The sequence below is a fragment of the Sarcophilus harrisii genome, chromosome 2, assembly GCF_902635505.1.
Source record: "Sarcophilus harrisii chromosome 2, mSarHar1.11, whole genome shotgun sequence".
Taxonomy (NCBI): Eukaryota; Metazoa; Chordata; class Mammalia; order Dasyuromorphia; family Dasyuridae; genus Sarcophilus; species Sarcophilus harrisii.
This window is the reverse complement of record NC_045427.1, coordinates 506,140,976-506,159,946: the sequence shown is the minus strand read 5'-3', so window position 1 is coordinate 506,159,946 and position 18,971 is coordinate 506,140,976. Positions and strand designations below refer to the sequence as shown.

The 18,971-nt window shown below is 34.1% G+C and overlaps 1 protein-coding gene across 2 annotated transcripts in view; it reads right to left on the bottom strand.

The window, feature by feature from the left end:
- UNC13C (unc-13 homolog C) overlaps positions 1–18,971 on the bottom strand; it is a 668,923-nt gene that overhangs the window by 523,027 nt on the left and 126,925 nt on the right. The gene's annotated exons all lie outside the window — the stretch shown is intronic.

Below are 18,971 nucleotides of genomic sequence, written 5' to 3'. Positions count from 1 at the left end.
AATAATGACTTTAAACAAATTTTAGAGCATCAGAATACCCCCAAAGGGAGAGTGGAACATTTTCCAGTGGATAACAACTTAAAAGCTCAGCAAAAAGTAGGTGACATCAGGGTGAGAGCCCAGCAGGCAGTCCCAGTGCAGGCTGCACTAGTGAAGCCTCAGCCCCAGTCCTAGTCCAGCGGGCCGCAGGCCAACAAAGCATGGCTGGATTTAGGATGTCTGAATCAATGGCAGCCCTGGTGGCTTCCAGACCTCTCAGTCCAAAGACATTTAGAGAACTTAGAAAGTCAACAGAAAAGGCCTGGGGCAACAGGCAGCTCCAAAACAGCCCAGGACCTAGCACCAACAAAGCTGGAGTCTGTCACTATAGCTACAGTGGGGTGGGAACACTCCTAACAGCTCCAGGGCAGAAAAGAGGGCTTGTGGTCAGGTCCCTAGGAGGATCTCTGAAACAGCTGCACAAAATCTCTGAAGCTGGGGACAGGGCACGCTCCACCCTGGAAGCAGAGCCATACTTGAAAGAGATAAAAACCAAGTAATAAGCAAGGAAAATGAACAGACAACAACAACAACAAAGTTTCTGACAAAAGAAAGTTACTGTGGTGACAAGGAAGATCAAAACACATACTCAGAGGAGAATGACAAAATCAAAGCTGCTATATCCAAAGCCTCAAGAAAAATAAGAATTGGTCCCAGTCTATGGAAGAGCTCAAAAGGGATTTTGAATATCAAGTAAGAAAAATACAGGAAAAATTAGGAAAAGAATTGAGAGTGGTACAAAAAAAATACAAAAAGCTAATCAAAAGAAGACCTTAAAAATCAAAATTGGCCAAGTGGGGAAGGAAATACAAAAGCTCACTCAGGAAAATAATTCCTTAAAGTTAGAATTGAGCAAGTGGAGGCTAATGACTTTATGAGAAATCAAGATGCAATATTAAGCAAATCTAAAAAAATATTTAAAAATTTAAAAATGTGAAGTATCTCATTGGTAAAACAACTTACCTTCAAAATAGATCCAGGAGAGATAATTTAAAAATTATTGGTCGGTCTGGACGTCATGATCAAAAAAGAACTTGGACATCATCTTTCAAGCAATTATCAAGGAAAATTGTTTTGATATTCCAAAACCAGAGGATAAAATAGAAATGGAAATAATTCACCAACCATCTACTGAAAAGGACCCCAAAATAAAAAAACTCTCAGGAATAGTTTAGCCAAATTTCAGAACTCTCAGAACAAGGAGAAAATATTGCAAGCATGCAGAAAGAAACAATTTAAATATAGTGGAACCATAGTCAGGATAACACAAGATTTAACAGCTTCTATGGTAAAGGACTGGAGGGTTTAGAATGTGATATTCTGGAAAGCAATGGATTTGGGTTTGCAACTACGAATTACCTACCCAGCAAAACTGCGTATGATCCTTCAGGTGAAACGGTGGTCATTCAATGAAATAGAAGATTTTCAAACATTTGTGATGAAAAGACCAGAGCTGAATGAAAAATCTAATTTTGAAATACTGAACTTTAGAGAAGCATAAGGAGACAATTAGGAAAGTGATATCATAAGGAACTTAATAAGGTTTAATATTCTTCCTTGGGAGAATTATGCTTGTAACTCATTTGAACTTTCTCAATATTATGGCATTTAGAAGGAGTATATATAGATAGAGGGCACACAGGCATGAGTCGAATATGAAGAGATAATATCTTTTTTAAAAAATGATGAAATTAAGGTGTGAGAGAGGAATGTACTGGAAGGAAGGTAAAGGGAAAGTGTAATGGTGTAAATTATCTGCCATAAAAAAGAGGCAAGAAAAAGCTTTTATACTGGAGAAAGGAAGAGCACAAGAATGTGAGAAAGTGAACTTTACTCTCATCAGAATTGGTTCAAAGAGGAAATAATATATATACTCAACAGGGATGTAGAACTCTATCTTACTTTGAAGGAAAATAGGAGAGGAATGATTTGTAGGGAGGGCAATAAATAAAAGTCATATTGGGGGAGAGAGTGACCAGTAGCAAAACACTTTTGAGGACAGATAGGGTGAAGGGAAAGAGAAAATAGAATAGATGGGGAGAAATAGTTATCAATAGTAATTATAAAAATAACTTTGAAGCAAGTTTCTCTGATAAGACCTTATTTCTCAAATATAAAGGAAACTGAGTCAAATTTATAAATGATAAGAGATAAGGGCTATGCCCCAGTTGATAAATGATCAAAAAGATATGATCTATGTCCAATGGAATATAAATTTATGCATATTTTTGATCTAACAATACCACTGCTATCCATAATCCCAAAAGAGATTTTTTAAAACAGAAAAAGGGCTTATATATACAAAATGTTTATGGCAGCTCTCTTAAGGCAAAAAGAAATTGAAGGGATGCCTGTCAATTGGGGAATGACTGAATAAATTGTGGTATGTGATTATGATGAATGTCACTGTTCTATGAGAAATGATGAACAGGATGCTCTCAGAAAAAACTTGGAAAATGCTTCATTAATTCAAGCAAAGTGAAATGTATTGTATACAAAGCAATGTTCTGGTGTGATCAGCTGTAAATGACTTTGCTATCTATTCTCAGCTGTATAATCATCCACAACTACTCTAAAGGACTTTTGATGAAAAATCCTATCCATATCTAGAGAAGGAACTGATTGTGTCTGAATACAGATTTAAATATTCTTTCTCTCTGCCTCTGTCTCTCTTTTTGTTTTTTATTTTATTTTTTTAAATATTTTTAGGGGGAATCTATGTTTTTTTTACAACATGACTTTTATGAAAATGTCTACATAACTTCACATGTGGTTTCTTGATGGGGGCAAGGGGTGGGGATGAAGTAAAGAATCTGGAATTCAAAAGTTTTACAAACAAATGTAAAAAAATGTTTTGAATACAACTGTAGAAAAATTAAACAAACAAGAAAATAAATAAATACATTTACCTTCCCTCATTATATATTTCAACTTTAATCTGTTCCAAAATCAACAAGTTTCTCTACAGGTTCTTTAAGGAATTTTTCTTTTCATTTTGTTTTGTCTGATCTTTGTCTACTGGTAATTATTTTTTTTACCTAATTCTGGGACCAAAAAAACAAAAACAAAAACAAAAATCTTAACAGTTCACCTTCCCTATTTCAGACAGAAATTGACATACCATGCTAAAATAATGGGAATGCATCCAATTTTTTAAAAAATTAGAAAATTAGATTCTACCACTTTTCATTGTTTTTCAATGTACTGATCCTCTTTTTACCTTCTGATTTTCTATTGATAAATTTTATGAATTATAAAACATCATCTGAAACCACCCCTGATCTTCCCTGTGAAAAATACAGCCAGCTGGGACTCAAGATCATTTCTCCATGTTTATGACATACATCACCAATCTGGACCTCTCTGAAAATATTTGACACTTAACTATCCCCCTCCTAGGGGGTCCTCCTGGGTAGTCACTTCTTTCTACGTTTTAATGATTTTCCCATATTAACTATTCCTTCTCAGTCTTTTTTGTTGAATCATCCACATATTCCACCACCCCCCAATTGTAGGTGTACATAGGCATAAAATGAATGAATGTGGATGCTGTATCTTGTGGTTGCTTTAAAAATCATGTTCTTCAAGCTATTTGAAAGTTGGACAAAATACCAACCTAGTTCAGCATTTAGCGTTGCAATAATAGACCAACCTAGGAATGGAAGAACCCCAAACCTGCCTTTGAAAGGAAATTACACAATGAGAAGCTAGTCTTATGAACTTTAAAAGGTCAGAAGATTTTAAATTTTCATTTGCATTTGCAACAGTAGCCCTGAATAGCTGTGGCCACATGTATTGGGACCTAGAGACAAACTAAGGAAAGGCAGTTTTAAAGGCATCATTCCTCAAAGACCTGCAGAAAACAACACACTCCAAAGAGGAACATTGTTAGGACTCCACAAAGGGAGAAAAAAATAAACTAATGCTTTTTGGAAGTTCTTAACTATTCACCATAAAGGATCATTAAGTTTGAAGCCTTTTTCCCCTAGATTCCTCTATACTTGTGGGAACAAATACTAGATTTGAGGGAGAATCAGATTTATACCAAGTGTTCTTATTTTGTTTCATAAACATCTCTAATTAAAAGCTATTTAAGCCTGGCTGGTTGATAACTAATGCAGACCATGGCAGATGAAACTTCATAAACTCTAGCAATGAAATCACAGCCCCTCAAGTTAACTCTGAGAATCCTGAAAAGAACAATCACTCATCCTTTGAGTGATCCAGTCAGGCTAAGAGAAGTTGAGAATTTAGCTCAGAAGCACTGCTACAACTCTATTTATTTATATCTACATGTTGTTTCTCTGGATAAAATGTAAACTCCTGAAGGAAGAAGTTTGTTTATTTGTTGTCTATGTATCCCCAGGACCTTGCTATGTTCTTAACATATAATAAGCTCTTTGGAATTGATTGTTGATTGATTGAAGAATGCATTAAACCACTGAATCAAATATTTTTAGTAGGTGGCACAGTGGATAAAGTGTTGGGCCTAGAGTCAGAAAGTCCTAAATTTAAATGCTTCTCAGATGCTTATTACCTGTTTGACTGGCAAAGTCATTTAAATCTGTTTTTTCTCAGTTTCCTCATCTGTAAAATAGTGATAATAACAGTGCCCAGGAATGTTTTGAAGATCAAATAAGATAATCTTTACAAAGCACATAGCACAATACCTAGGACATAGTTAAGTGCTACATAAATGCTAGCTATAATCTTCATCATCCTCTAGTTTTATGTAAGGACAAACTGAATCATAGGACTGATAATAACTTACTTGACAAAAGTAAAAAAGACAGTGTACTTGGGTGTACTGACTCCTAATTAATTGTCCCATGATAATTCTCCAAAAAAAAAAAAAAGCATGGGAAACATATTTACTCAATTGGGATTATTTGTTCACATGAAGTAGAAATTTATGGACTTTTCTGCTACCTTTTTTAGAACTGGGAGAGAGGCCTAACTATTTTTCAGTTGATAACTGGAACATTAATAACTCATATATAAAAAGCATTTGAAGGTTTACAAAGGACTTTGTTTCACAATTTCTGAGGCATTAATATTTCAAAAATGAGGAAGCTGGGTCTGAGAAAAGTAAAAAAGATTTTTCCATGATCAAACAATTAGCCTGTGTCAGGGATGGGATTTGAATTAGTGCTTCTTTTCTCCAGATCTATTTTTCTTTCACTAAACTCTTTTCTCCATAAATTACTATCAACAGTTTTTATGATTCTAAGCACAGCTTCAGGAGCACAAGCAAGTGCCTAAGACAGTAAGTAACCACTTGCCTAGAAGATATAGAATGAAGGAGAAACATTTGCATCTACAAAAATAAATAAAATGAACTGAAATATGTAATTTGATGTTACAATAATACTAGAGTAGAGGAAACAAACACCCCAGTAAATTAATTACAATTTTTGAAACATAAATGAGGGCTGCAAATAGACCTTTTAAAAAAATAAAAGAAATGATAGAACTAAATGTAGAACCTCAAACAATCCAGATATTCCTAATTTGTTGCTTTATATGCCCCTTACACACACACACACACACACACACACACACACATTCAATTGTATGCTGTCACAGAAACTGTCCAGTACATCAACGGTAATTAAATAAACAGAAAACAGACCAGCAAGCTTGTTCAGAGGATCTGCTGTAATTAAATTAGGAGGGACCTTAGGGCCCCTGAGTGATTTTCTGACAGCAGATGAAAAGCTATTGTCAAAGGAGTTGATCTCCTTTTTTCTTGACGCTTCTTTCCTTTTTTTCTATGCTTGAAGTTTATTTTCTTGGCAATGCAAAGATTTTTTTTTTACATTTTGGAAATTAATTATTCTTTCCAAGAAGACTCAAGTGACTCTACCTGTGATGTTGATTCAAAAATCTCCATCAAACATATCTTACCATTCTAGTATTTTTTGTGGGGCCTGGCAAATTTCTATTCTTTAAGAGATTTATTTGTCTTGACTATAACACATTTGTATTAGTTCAATATAGAAGTACTATTTCCTTTGTTTTTTCCTCACTTTTATTTATTTATTTTTAAAGATTTGTTTTTAATATACATTGCTTTATGAATCATGTTGGCAGACAAAAATCAGAACAAAAGTGAAAAACCAAGGGAGAAGGAAAAAAATAGAAAAAAGAAGTGAACATAGCATGTGTTGATTTACATTTAATTTCCACAGTTCTTTTTCTGGATGCAGATGGCATTTTCTATCCATAGGAAATTAAGATTGCCTTGGATCATTGAACCACTAAGAAGAACCAAATCTTTCATTGTTGATCATCACACATTCTTGCTCTTATTGTGTACAATATAGTCCTGATTCTGCTGTTTTTATTCAGCAACAATTCGTGTAAATCTTTTCAGGCCTTTCTAACATCAGCTTGTTCACCATTTTTTGTAGAACAATAATATTCCATTACCTTCATATGCCACAACTTATTTAGCTATTCCCCAATTGATGGTCATCTACTCATTTTCTAATCCTTTACTATGACAAAAAGAGCACCTATAAACATTTTTCCACATTTGGGTCCTTTTCCTTCCTCTATGATTTCCTTGGGATACAGACCCAGTAGTGACACTGCTGGGCCAATAGGTATACACAATTTTATTCCTTTTGGGCATAGTTCCAAATTGCTTTTCAGAATGATTGAATCATTTCACATATCCACCAATAATACATTAGTGTCCTAGTTTTCCCACATTCCCTCCAACAATTTATCATTATTTTTCCTTTCATCTTGGCCAATCTGAGAAGTGTGAGATGGTAACTCAGAGTTGTTCTAATTTGCATTTCTCTAATCAATAGTGATTTAGAGAATTTTTTTCATATACCCATAGATGGCTTTGATTTTCTCATATGAAAATTGTTCATATCCTTTGACCCTTTATCATTGAGGAGGGAATTATATTCTTATAAATTTAATATAGTTCTTTATATATTTTACAAATTAGACTTTTATCAGAAACACTGGTTATAAAATTTTTTTTCACAGCTTTGCATTTCTCTTTTAATCCTGTTTCTATTAGTTTTATTTGTGCACATTTTTTAAATTTATATATTCAATAATGTCCATTTTGCCTTTCATAATGTTCTCTGGGCCTTTTTTGGTCATAAATTCCTCCCTTCTCCAAAGATCTGATAGGTAAATTATCCCTTGCTCTCCTAATTTGCTTATGATATTTCTTTTTATACGGAAATCATGTACCCATTTTGACTTCATTTTGATATGGAGTGTGAGATATAGATCTATGCCAAGTTTCTTATATATTATTTCCAGTTTTCCCAGTAATTTTTGTCAAATATTGAGTTCTTATTCCAGAAGCTGGAGTTTGAGGCTCTATCAAGTATTAGATTGCTATAGGCCTTGCTTATTGTGTTGTATATATTTAATCTATTCCACTGATCAACTAGTCTATTTCTTAGACTTTTCTTTATTTCTAAATGGTTTTAATGACTGCTGCTTTATAATATAGTTTTAGGTATGGTATTGATAAGCCACCATTTTTGTATTTTTTTCATTAATTCCCTTGATATTGTTGAACTATTGTTTTTCCAAATGAATTCTGTCATATTTTCTAGTTCTATAAAATAATTTTTTGGCAGTTCAATTGCTATGGCACTGAGCAATTAGACCAATTTAGGCCAAATTTTCATTTTTGTTATATTAGGTCAGCCTACCCATGAACAATTGATATTTTTCCAGTTTTTTAGATCTGACTTTATTTGTGTGAGAAGTGTTTTTTGAAATTGTGTTCATATAATTCCTGGGTTGGTCTTGGCAGATAGACACCACAATATTTTCTTGTGTCTACAGTAATTTTAAATTGAATTTCTCTTTTTATATCTTGTTGATAGGCCAGTACTATATAGAAATACTGATGATTTCTATAGGTTTTTTTTTTTTTTTGGATAATTTCCTAGGATTCTTTAAGCATATTTTCACATCATCTGCAAAGTGATAGTTTTATTTCCTCATTGCCTAATTCCCTTAGAATTTCTTTCCTTTCATTCTTTTTCTTTTCTTATTGCTAAAGCCAACATTTTAGCACAATGTTGAATAGTGGTGATAATGGACATCCTTGTTTCACACCTGATCTTATGGGAACATGTCAAGCCTTTCTCCATAATGCTTCTATTCATTTTATGTAGATATTGCTTATTATTTTAAGTTAAGTTCCTTTTATCTTTATGCTCTCTAGTGTTTTTAATAGGAATGGGTGCTGTATTTTGTCAAAAGCTTTTTCTGTGTCATTATCATATATTTCTGTTGATTTTGTTATTGATATAGTTGATTATGATAATAGTTTTACTGATATTGAATGACCCTGCATACCTGGTACAAATCCTACTTGGCCATAGGGTACTATCCTGTTGATAAATTGCTGTAATCTCTTTGCAAATATTTTATTTAAAATTTCTGCATCAATATTCATTAGGGAGATTGGTCTGTGATTTTCTTGCTCTTTTTTGTTCTTCCAGATGTACGTATCAGTACCATATTTGTGTCATAGAAGAATGTGGCAGGACACCTTCTTTACCTATTTTTCCAAATACTTTACATAGTTTCTAGCAACATTACTATTCAATATTGTATTAAAATGTTAGCTTTAGCAATATGAGAAGAAAAAGAAATGAAAGGAATTAGAGTAGGTAATGATCAAATTATCACTCTTTGCAGATGATATGATGGTATACTTAAAGAATCCCAGAAAATCAACTAAAAAACTGCAAGTAAGAATTCACAACTTTAGCAAAGTTGCAGGATACAAAATAAATCCACATAAATCATCAGCATTTCTACATGTTACCAACAAATTCCTGGACCAAAAAATGCAAAGAGAAATTCTATTTAAAATATAGATAATAAATGTAGATAATACAAAATATTTGGGAGTCTAATTGCTAAGGCAAAGTCAAGACTATAAGAACATAATTACAAATCACTTTTCATATAAATAAAGTCAGATGTTATCAACTGGAAGAATATCAAGTGCTCAAGGGTAGGCCATGCTAATATAATAAAAATGACAATTCTACCTAAGTTAATCTACTTAATCAATGCCATAACAATCAAAATGCCAAGAAATTATTTTACAGAGCTAGCAAAAATAATAAAGTTCTACTAGAAAAACAAAAGGTCAAGAATTTCAAGGAAATTCATGAAACAAAATGCAAGTGAAGGTGGTTCAGCTGTACCAGACCTAAAACTATATTATAAAACAGCAGTCATCAAAACCATTTGCTACTTGTTAAGAATCAGAGTAGCTGATCAGTGAAATAGGTTAGGTTCACTAGAAGCAATAGTAATTTAGTGATTGATAAACCCAAAGACCTTACCTTCTGGGATAAGAACTCACTATCTGAAAAAAAATGCTGGGAAATTGGGAAAGTAGTATGGCAGAAACTGGGCATTGCCCTACACTTAACACTTTATACCAAGATAAAGTCAAAATGAGTTCATGATTTAAACATAAAGAGTATTAGTATAAGCAAATTAGAAAAAAACAAAGTTTAGTCTATGTCACAGATCTGTGGGAATGGAAGGAATTTGTGGCCAATGAAGAACTAGAGTACATTATGAAATGCACAATAGATAATTTTTATTATATGAAGTTAAAAAGTTTTTGCACAAACAAAACCAATGCAGACAAGATAAGAAATGAAGTAGAAAACTGGGTAAGAAATTTATATCCAAGGTTTCTGATAAAGGTTTCATTTTTTAAAAAATAGAGACTTGACTCAAATTTATAAGAATACAAGCCATTTTCCATTTGATAAATGATCAAAGGATATGGATAGGCAATTTTCAGATGAAGAAATTAAAACCATTTCTGGTCATAAGAAAAAATGCTCTAACTCACTACTGATCAGAGAAATGCAAATTAAGACAACTCTGAGATATCACTACATACTTCCCAGATTGGCTATGATTGACAGGAAACGATAATAATTAATGTTGGAAGGGATGTGGAAAAACTGGGACATTAATACATGTTAGTAGAATTGTGAACTGATCCAACCATTCTGGAAAGCATTATGGAACTACAGCCAAAGAGCTATCAAACTGTTTATATCCTTTGATCTAGAAGTTTTTCTACTGGGCATATATCTTAAAGAGAACCTAACAAAGAGAAAAGGACCCACATGTGCATGTGCAAAAATGTTTGTAGCAAACCTTTTTGTAGTGGCAAGAAACCGGAAACTGAGTGGATGTCCATAAGATGGAGAATGGCTGAATAAGTTATGGTATATTAATGTTATGGAAACTTATTTTTTTCTATAAGAAGTGATCAGGGTTGGATTTCAGAAAGTCCTGAGGAGACATACATGAACTGATGCTGAGTGGAATAGAGCCAATAGAACTTAGTGCATAGTGACAACAGGAATTTGTGATCATCAATGGGGTGATTGAGGCTAGTTCCAGTGGACTTATGACAGAGAGAGCCATCTGCATCCAGAAAGAGGACTGTGGGGATTAAGTGTGCATCACAACATAGTATTTTCACCTTAAAATAAAGTAAAATTTCCCCTAATAACTGTTTTGGCTATGTCCCATAGGTTTTGGTATTATTTAATTTCCAATTGGTTTTTAGCCTATCTTTTCCTGGCCCTTTATTTTTTATTGCATCATGGTCTGAAAAGAAATCATTTACTATTTCTGCTTTTCTGCATTTGATAATGAAGTTTTAATGCCCTAATACATGGTCAGTTTTTGGTAAGTGCCATGTACTACCAAGAAAAAAGGTGTATTCCTTTCTATCTCTATTCAGTTTTCTAGAATTGTATTAACCTCTCCAGTTTCTTTTTTGTTTATTTTGTGTTAGATTTGTCTGATTCTGAGAGAAGAAAGTTGAAGTCTCCCATTAATACAGTTTTGTAACATAATTTATATTTCCTCATAACTGGCTTAATATATTTATGAATTTATGTGCTCAACCACTTGGTGCATATACATTTAGTGTCCTTGCTACTTTATTTTTTTTATGTTACCTTTTATCACAATGTACTTTCCTTCCTTATCCCTCTTAATTAGATCTATTTTTGATTTTTTCTTTATCTGAGACCAGAATTTCTACTCCTGCTTTTTTTTTTTAAATTTAGGTGAGGCATAATAAATTATTTTCCAGCCTTTTGCCTTTACTCTGTATGTGTCCCTCTGTGTGAAATGTTTCTTGAAAACATCATATGGTAGGATTCTTTTTTTAATCCACTGCTATTCCCTTCTGTTTTATGAAGAATCCATCCTATTCATATTCACAGTTATGATTATCAGTTCTGTATTTCTCTCCATCTTATTTGTTCCCCTGTATATATTTTTATTTGGTCTTTCCATCCTCTTTTCCTTAATAGTGTTTTTTTTAAAACCATCCCACCCACTACCTTATTTTCTATCATCCACTCCTCCATGCTTTTCTTACCTTTTTTTCCTAGTGTTTCTGCCCTTCTTTCCCTCCATTTTCTTTCCTCTTTCTTCTCCTATTTCTTTATAGGATTAGATAAATTTATATACCCAACTGAATGATTAAGTTATTCCCTCTTTGAACCAAAACTGATGAAATCAAGCTTCAGACAAGACTCATCCCTCTCCCTTCTTTCTCTCAATTATAATAGATCTTTTGGGTCTCTTCATGTGACTTAATTGTCCCATCATACCTCCCCTTTCTCTTTCTACCAGCGTAGTCCTTTTTCCACTCCTTAAAGTCTTTTTCTTTGATATCATCACATAGGAGTTCATTTACAATCATATAATCTGTCCAAGTGATGACCCCCTCTGTCTGTCACAGTAAAGACACAATTCTCAAGACTTATAGATAACATTTTCCCATCTGAGGATGTAAACAGTTTAATCTTTAAATAATATTATATTTGTCCCCAATTTACCTTTCTATGCTCGTCTTGAGTCTTTTTTCAATAGAAATGATTGAAAGTCCCTTATTTCATTGAAGATCCATCTTCTCTCCTGAAAGATGATGCTGAGTTTTGCTGGATAGTTAATTCGTGGTTGTAACCCCAGAATATGGGGTTTTTTCCTTCCAGAATATGATATTCCAGATCTTTGTATTCTTTATTGTAGAAGCTGCCAGATCCTGGGCAATCCTGACTGTTGCCCCTTAATATTTGAATTGTTTTTGTCTAGCAGCTTGCGATATTTTTTTCTTGAGATTATAGTTCTGGAGTTTTGAAACAATGTTCTTTGGGCTTTTCTTTGTGGGATCTCTTTCCAAAGGGGTTCAACAGATATTATAAATGTGTATTTCCCACTCTGTTTCTAGAGTATTGGGGCAATTTTCATTAATGATGTTTTAAAGAATGCTATCCAGGCTCTTTTTTCAGTCATGGCCAATTCAAGTAGGCCAATAATTTTTAAATTGTCTCTTCTTGATCTATTTTCCAGGTCAGCTATTATTCCAAAGAGGTATTTCACATTTTGTTCCTTTTCTTCATTCTTTTTAGTTTGTTTGATTCTTCTTGTCTCACAGAGTCATTCGCTCCAATTTGCCCTGTTCTAGTTTTTAATGTGTGATTTCTTCAGGTAACATTTGCATCTCTTTTTCCATTTGGTTAATTCTACTTTTTAAGAAGTTATTTTCTTCAAACAAATTTTTTCCTTCCTTTTCCAAGCTACCTCTCTCAGGCATACCTCTCATTTTTTCTCATTTTATTCTACCTCTTTTGTTTTCCTTTTAAAGTCTTTTATGAGCACTTCCAAGAAGGTTCTTTTGGCTTGTGACCAATTCATATCACCCTTTGAGATTTCCTCTTTGAGATCTGGACATTTTGTCTTCATTAGAGTTGGCATTTTGATTTTCCCTGCCACCATAATGGCTTTCTATGGTCAAGGTTATTTTCTGTTTCTTATTCACTTTCTTTCCTTTTCTTTTGGTATTTCCTCTTTTTTACTTTTATGGTTGTGCTTTGCCGCTGAGGTAAAAAGGACACTGTCCTAAGCTTCCTGTGCAGCTCTGAGCCTTGGCTTTGAGCACAGGGACCCATGGGTTTACCCAGGGTAGCTTTATGTGCTCTTTTCAGGAAACAGCTTGGTTTTTCAGAATTTTACTTCTGAGCTGGGACTGGGGACTGCCCTGCTGGTTTGCTCTGCTACTGAGCCAGGACCTAGATCTAAATTGCTAATCTGTTGTGATTAAAACCCTCACAATGGCTTTCTCAGTCCTTGACTGAGCTGGGCTGAATATCTCTTCTACCCCAATGAGACTGACTTTTCTTGACATTTTTCCAATCTATCTTGAGCTGTAGAGTGATTTTATCCCATCAAACTCTGTTCAGAGGCTTAGTTTTATGTCATTTTGGGGGGAAACTGGAAGAGCTGGAACAGTTTTTTGTCTTCACTTTGCCATCTTTTACTATTTCTTTTGGATATGATGGAGATTCTATTTTTTTAGAATCATTAGAATAACAGACCTGGAAGGGACTTTAGAAAGTTCTCTTTTTCCATTCCCCTGTTTTATAGAAGCTCAAGAGGCGACTATATAGCAAAGCAAATGGAGCACTGAGCCTGGAGTCAGAAAATCACTTAACCTTATTTCACTTTCATCCACTGGAGAAGGAAATAGTAAATAACTCAAGTATCTTTGCCAAGAATAACCTGTGGACAATATTGGTTTTCTAAGATTTATAGTGTCTCAAAGAGTCAAACAAAACTGAATGACTAAGGAAGAATAAACTAAGGCTCAGAGAGGTTTACTTCTCAAACTGTCCTCCCCTTTTATAGCCTCTCCCTCTTTTTTGTCCTTTTCCCTTTTATTTTCATTCTCTCATCTATTAGCCTCCCCCTTTCCTTTTGCCTTTTCCCTCCTACTTCCCTATAGGGTGACTCAAGTTTCTCTATCAGACTAAATATATCTGATATTCTCTCTTTGAGCCAAATTTGATGAGATTTAAGTTCATACAATGTTCACCCCCCCCCCCACCTTCTTTCCCTCAACTCTATTAGGACTTTTTTGTATCCATATGATATAATTTACCCCATTTAACCTCACCTTTCTCCTTCTTGTAGTACAATCCCTTTTCTACCCCTAGTTTCTTTTCTATATCATCACAGTAAAGTCAAATTATATCTACACTCTCTATACCGCTAACAAAGATATAATTCTCAAAAGTTAAACATATCATCTTCCCATATATAGATGCAAACATTTTAAGCTTTAAAAACATAGTTTTGTTTTCCCTTCCCTTTTTATACTTCTGTTGAGTTCTGTATTTGAAAATCAATTTTTCTGTTCAGCTCGGGTCTTTTCATCAAAAATAAATGAAAATTCCTTATTCCATTGAATGTCCATCTTTTCCCCTGAAAGATAATGCTTAGTTTTGCTGGATAATTGATTCTTGGCTCCAGTCCAAGTGACTTTGCCCTCCAGAATATATTCCAGGCCCTTCAATCCTTTAAACTGGAAGCTGCTAGATCATGGGTAATTTTGATTATGCTCTTTGATATGCAAATTCTTTCTTTCTGGCTACTTGTAGTATTTTCTCCTTGATCTGATAATTCTGTAATTTAGCTACAATGTTCCTTGGAGTTTCCATTTTGAAGCCTTTTAGGAGGTGATTGTTGAATTCTTTAAATGGCTATTTTACTTTATACTTTTAGGATATCAGGGCAGTTTTCCTGAATGATATCCTGGAAGATGTAGCTAGGTTTTTCTGTTTTCATCATGTTTTCTGGAAGTTCAATAATTCTTAGATTGTCTCTCCTGATCTGTTTTCCATGTCAGTTGTTTTTCCAATGAGGTATTTCACATTTTCTTCTATTTTTTCATTTTTTGGTTTTGTTTCACTGATTCTTCATTTCTCATTGAGTCATTCATTTCCATTTGTCCAATTCTAATTTTTAGTGAATTATTTTCTTCAATTAGCTTTTTTGTCTTCTTTTGCATTTAGTCAATTGAACTTTTAACCGAATTGTTTTGTTCAATGGATGTTTTCCATTTCAAAAATTGTTTTTCAAGGAGATGTTTCCTTTTTTCATTTCACCAACTATTTTTAAAAAGTGATTTTCTCCAATTTCTATGTTTCCTTTTCCAGAGCTCTCATTTTCTTTCTCTGTTTTTTTCTCTCTTTTAAGATACTTTTTGAATTCTTCCAAGAGGGCCTTTTGAGATGGAGAACAACTTATATCAATCTTTGAGGCTTCATCTGGAACCATTTTACCTTTATTGTCCTCAGTATTTTGGGTCTGTTCTTCTCTCTCTCCATAAAAGTTATCTATAGTCAGAGTTCTTTTTGATTTTTTGCTCATTTTCAAAGGTTGAGTCTGCCCTCATGGCAAAAACCCTAAGAGACAACAATAGCTTTATGCTGCTCTGGGACCAGTGCGTCTAGTTTCCTTACTCTGCTAAGTAGACATGGCCAAGTTCTGCTTGTTGTTCTGGGGTTCAGGGGCTCACTATTTGAGGTACTGTTGGAAGTCTCACTGCTAGTCTGCTGGTCCACTATCTTCTGAACTACTATGGAGTAGCAAATACTATTGTAATTTGGCTAAGAGCCTCCCAGTAGATTCTCCTTGACAGTGGATGCTGTTCTGTCCTATGTCTTCCTACACTACATTGCATCTCCCCTGGGCTGCAACACCCCTTGTTCAATTGAGATAGACTTTCCTGAAGTTTTTTCAAAATATTTTCCGCTGGAAACTTGTTACTCACCAAATATTTGTGGGTTGTCACTCTAAAACCCAATCAGAGGCTTGATCTGGTGTTGATCTGAGGGAAGCCAGGAAGGGATCAGACAAAAACGTATCTTCTCTCTGCCTTCTTGGCTTCACCACCAAGAGGTTTGTATAAAACCAAATTAGGAATCCAAGTCCCCTGACTCCCAGTCAAATGATATTTACACTATATCACGTCTTTTTATAGTGGCAAGGAATTGGAAACTGAGTGGATGTTCTTCAGTTGGAGAATGGCTGAATAAGTTTTGGCATATGAATGTTATGGAATATTATTTTTATAAGCAACGATCAGCATGATGATTTCAGAAAAGCCTAGAGAGACTTACATGAACTGATACTAAGTGAAGTTAGTAGAACCAAGAGAACACTGCACACAGCAACAACAATATTATGTGATGATCAACTCTAATGGATGTGGCTCTTTTTCACAATGATATGATTCAGGCCAATTTCAATAAAATGTGATCGAGAGAGCTATCTGCATCCAAAAAAAGGACTGTGGGGACTGAATGTGGATCACAACATAGTATTCTCTACTTTTTTGTTTTTGTTTGCTTGCTTTGCTTTTCTTTCTCATTTTTCCCTTTTTGATTTGATTTTTCTTGTGCAGCATGATAAATGTGGAAAGAGGTAAAGAAAAATTGAACATCTATAAGAAATGACCAGCAGGATGAATACAGAGAGGCTTGGAGAGACTTACATGAACTGATACTAAGTGAAATGAGCAGAACCAGGAGATCATTATATATTTCAACAACGATACTGTATGAGGATGTACTCTGATGGAAGTGGATATTTTCAACATAGAGAAGATTTAACTCAGCTCCAATTGATCAATGATGGACAGAAGCGGCTACACCCAGAGAAGGAACACTGGGAAATGAGTATAAACTGTTGACATTTTTGTTTTTCTTCCCAAGTTATTTTTACCTTCTGAATCCAATTCTCCCTGTGCAACAAGAGAACTGTTTGGTTCTGCACACATATATTGTATCTAAGGTATACTATAACATATTTAACATGTATAAGACTGCTTGTAATCTAGGGGAGGGGGTGGAAGGAAGGAAGGGAAAAGTCGAAACAGAAGTGAGTGCAAGGGATAATGTAAAAAAAAATTACCTAGGCATATGTTCTGTCAATAAAAAGTTATAATAAAAAATTTTTAATAAAAATAAATAAATGAAATTTTAAAAAAGAAAAAACAAGAAGAATTGAACATGTTTAACATATATTCGATCACCTACTGTCTAGGGAAGGGGATGAGGAGAAGAGAGGGAGAAATATTTGGAACACAAGATTTTGCAAAGGTAAATGTTGAAAACTATATTTGCGTATATTTGGAGAAAAAAGCTATAATTTAAAAAAAGAAACATTTGTGATCATCTCCAACATAGGATTATAGATTTAGATCTAGAATGGATTTTAACCCAGTCATCCTGACTTCAATTCTTACACTTGATCCACTAAGTGCTGCCTTCATTGATAGATGTAGTTTACTCTCTTCATTTTACTATGATCTAGAATGGTCAAATGTTCACTATCCAAATTTTCTGCATCAATGTCACCCAATTAAATTAAGATCACATGATTTGATAATGTTCATATAGTTAGTAAGTTGCAGTCAGAATTCAAATCTAGACCTTTTGACTTCAAATCCAAGGCTCCTTTTTAATTGTACCATACCTGGTACCACACCATTCCTTTTTCCCCAATGAGAGTGCTTATTTAAATGGTCTCTATAATAAACATTTTCATTTTTCAGTGATATATTTTTCCTTGAATCTTTCATCCTTAAGTCAACCACTGACTTGGTAGGCATTAAGCAATTTGCCAATGTAATTCAGGAGGCCTAAGTTAGAACACATTTATACAATTATTTCTCTAATAACAATGAAACCACCAAAGCAAACCAAATGATACAACATTTCCTATCCAATAGTCTTCTTTATATAAAATACAAAGAAAAAAGAAACTAGAAGGCATGTTTGGCAATGGACCTGCATTAATCCAGAAAAGTTTAGCTCTTTCATTCTTCTGTCTTTATGCTTCAGTTTCTCCCTTGGATAATCTTTTTCTCTTATTAATTCATCAGCTAGTTGTTAAACATTTCACTACTATGTTCAATTGTGCCTAGTGTTTTTTATGCAGACATATAACAAAGAATCCTTACCCTAAATAAGTCTGTCATCTCACTGACACAATGGAAATGATATACATTAAATAATATGATAGTAGTGAAAGCAGCACTATGATTTAGTGCCAAAATGAGTGGTACTGGTATTGAATCATACATTGCTTTCACTACTATTAAATTATTTCATGGGTGAAATTTCTCAGACTAAACTGCCTCATATTCCAACCCTTCTGCAGAGAGCACCACTTCATTGGATTTGAATGCCAAATGTACACTTGCCAAAAAGACTTTTATGGAGAACTCACACTGGATAAGCAATATCACTCAATGCATTCTGAGCTCCTATTGGTCTCATCAGCCACAGTCAGATACACTGTAACTTGACTCTAATATAGTAATGTCATTTTCGTACTTTCTGAGAACAAAAGGACAATAATTACAATGATTCAGTGCCAAAATGAGTGATATTGCTAATATGAGCCATAAATATTCAGAAAAGGAAGAGAATAATGAAAGCTAAAAGGGGCAAGGAAATATTCTATATTAGATAATCTAAAAAAATATGACTCTTAGCACCTTCTTCCCTACTTTCCACCACTCTAGAGAAGAAAAAGAAAGAGAAAAATAGATGATGATGTGAGAATAATGGCAATGATGATAACAACAATAATAATGTGAATCAGCATAGTACAGTGGCTTAATGAGCTGCCTTCAAGTCAAAATGGCCTGGGTTCAAATCTTGTCCCTCACAAATACTTGCCCCTCACATATACTCCAGGCAGGAGTAATTTAACTTCTCAGTGCTTCCAGGCAACTTTCTAACTTACGGAACCAATGCCAATCTGTAGAGTGATTTTCCTATAATAATGAGGGCCAATCAAAAAGACACAAATTATGGTTAATCTAGGCCTACTAATGAACTCATTGAAGGCAGGTGTACCTTCTATCATATCCATATTTATCTTGAGGTTCAGTTTACTGCTTTTGACTGAAGAAGCATGGACTCGAAATAGCAATGGTATGGTCGATAGAAACTTGGTTTAGTTTCTTCATGCACAGAAACATGATAGGAAGAGCTCAAGGAACAGATAGGCTAATGTCT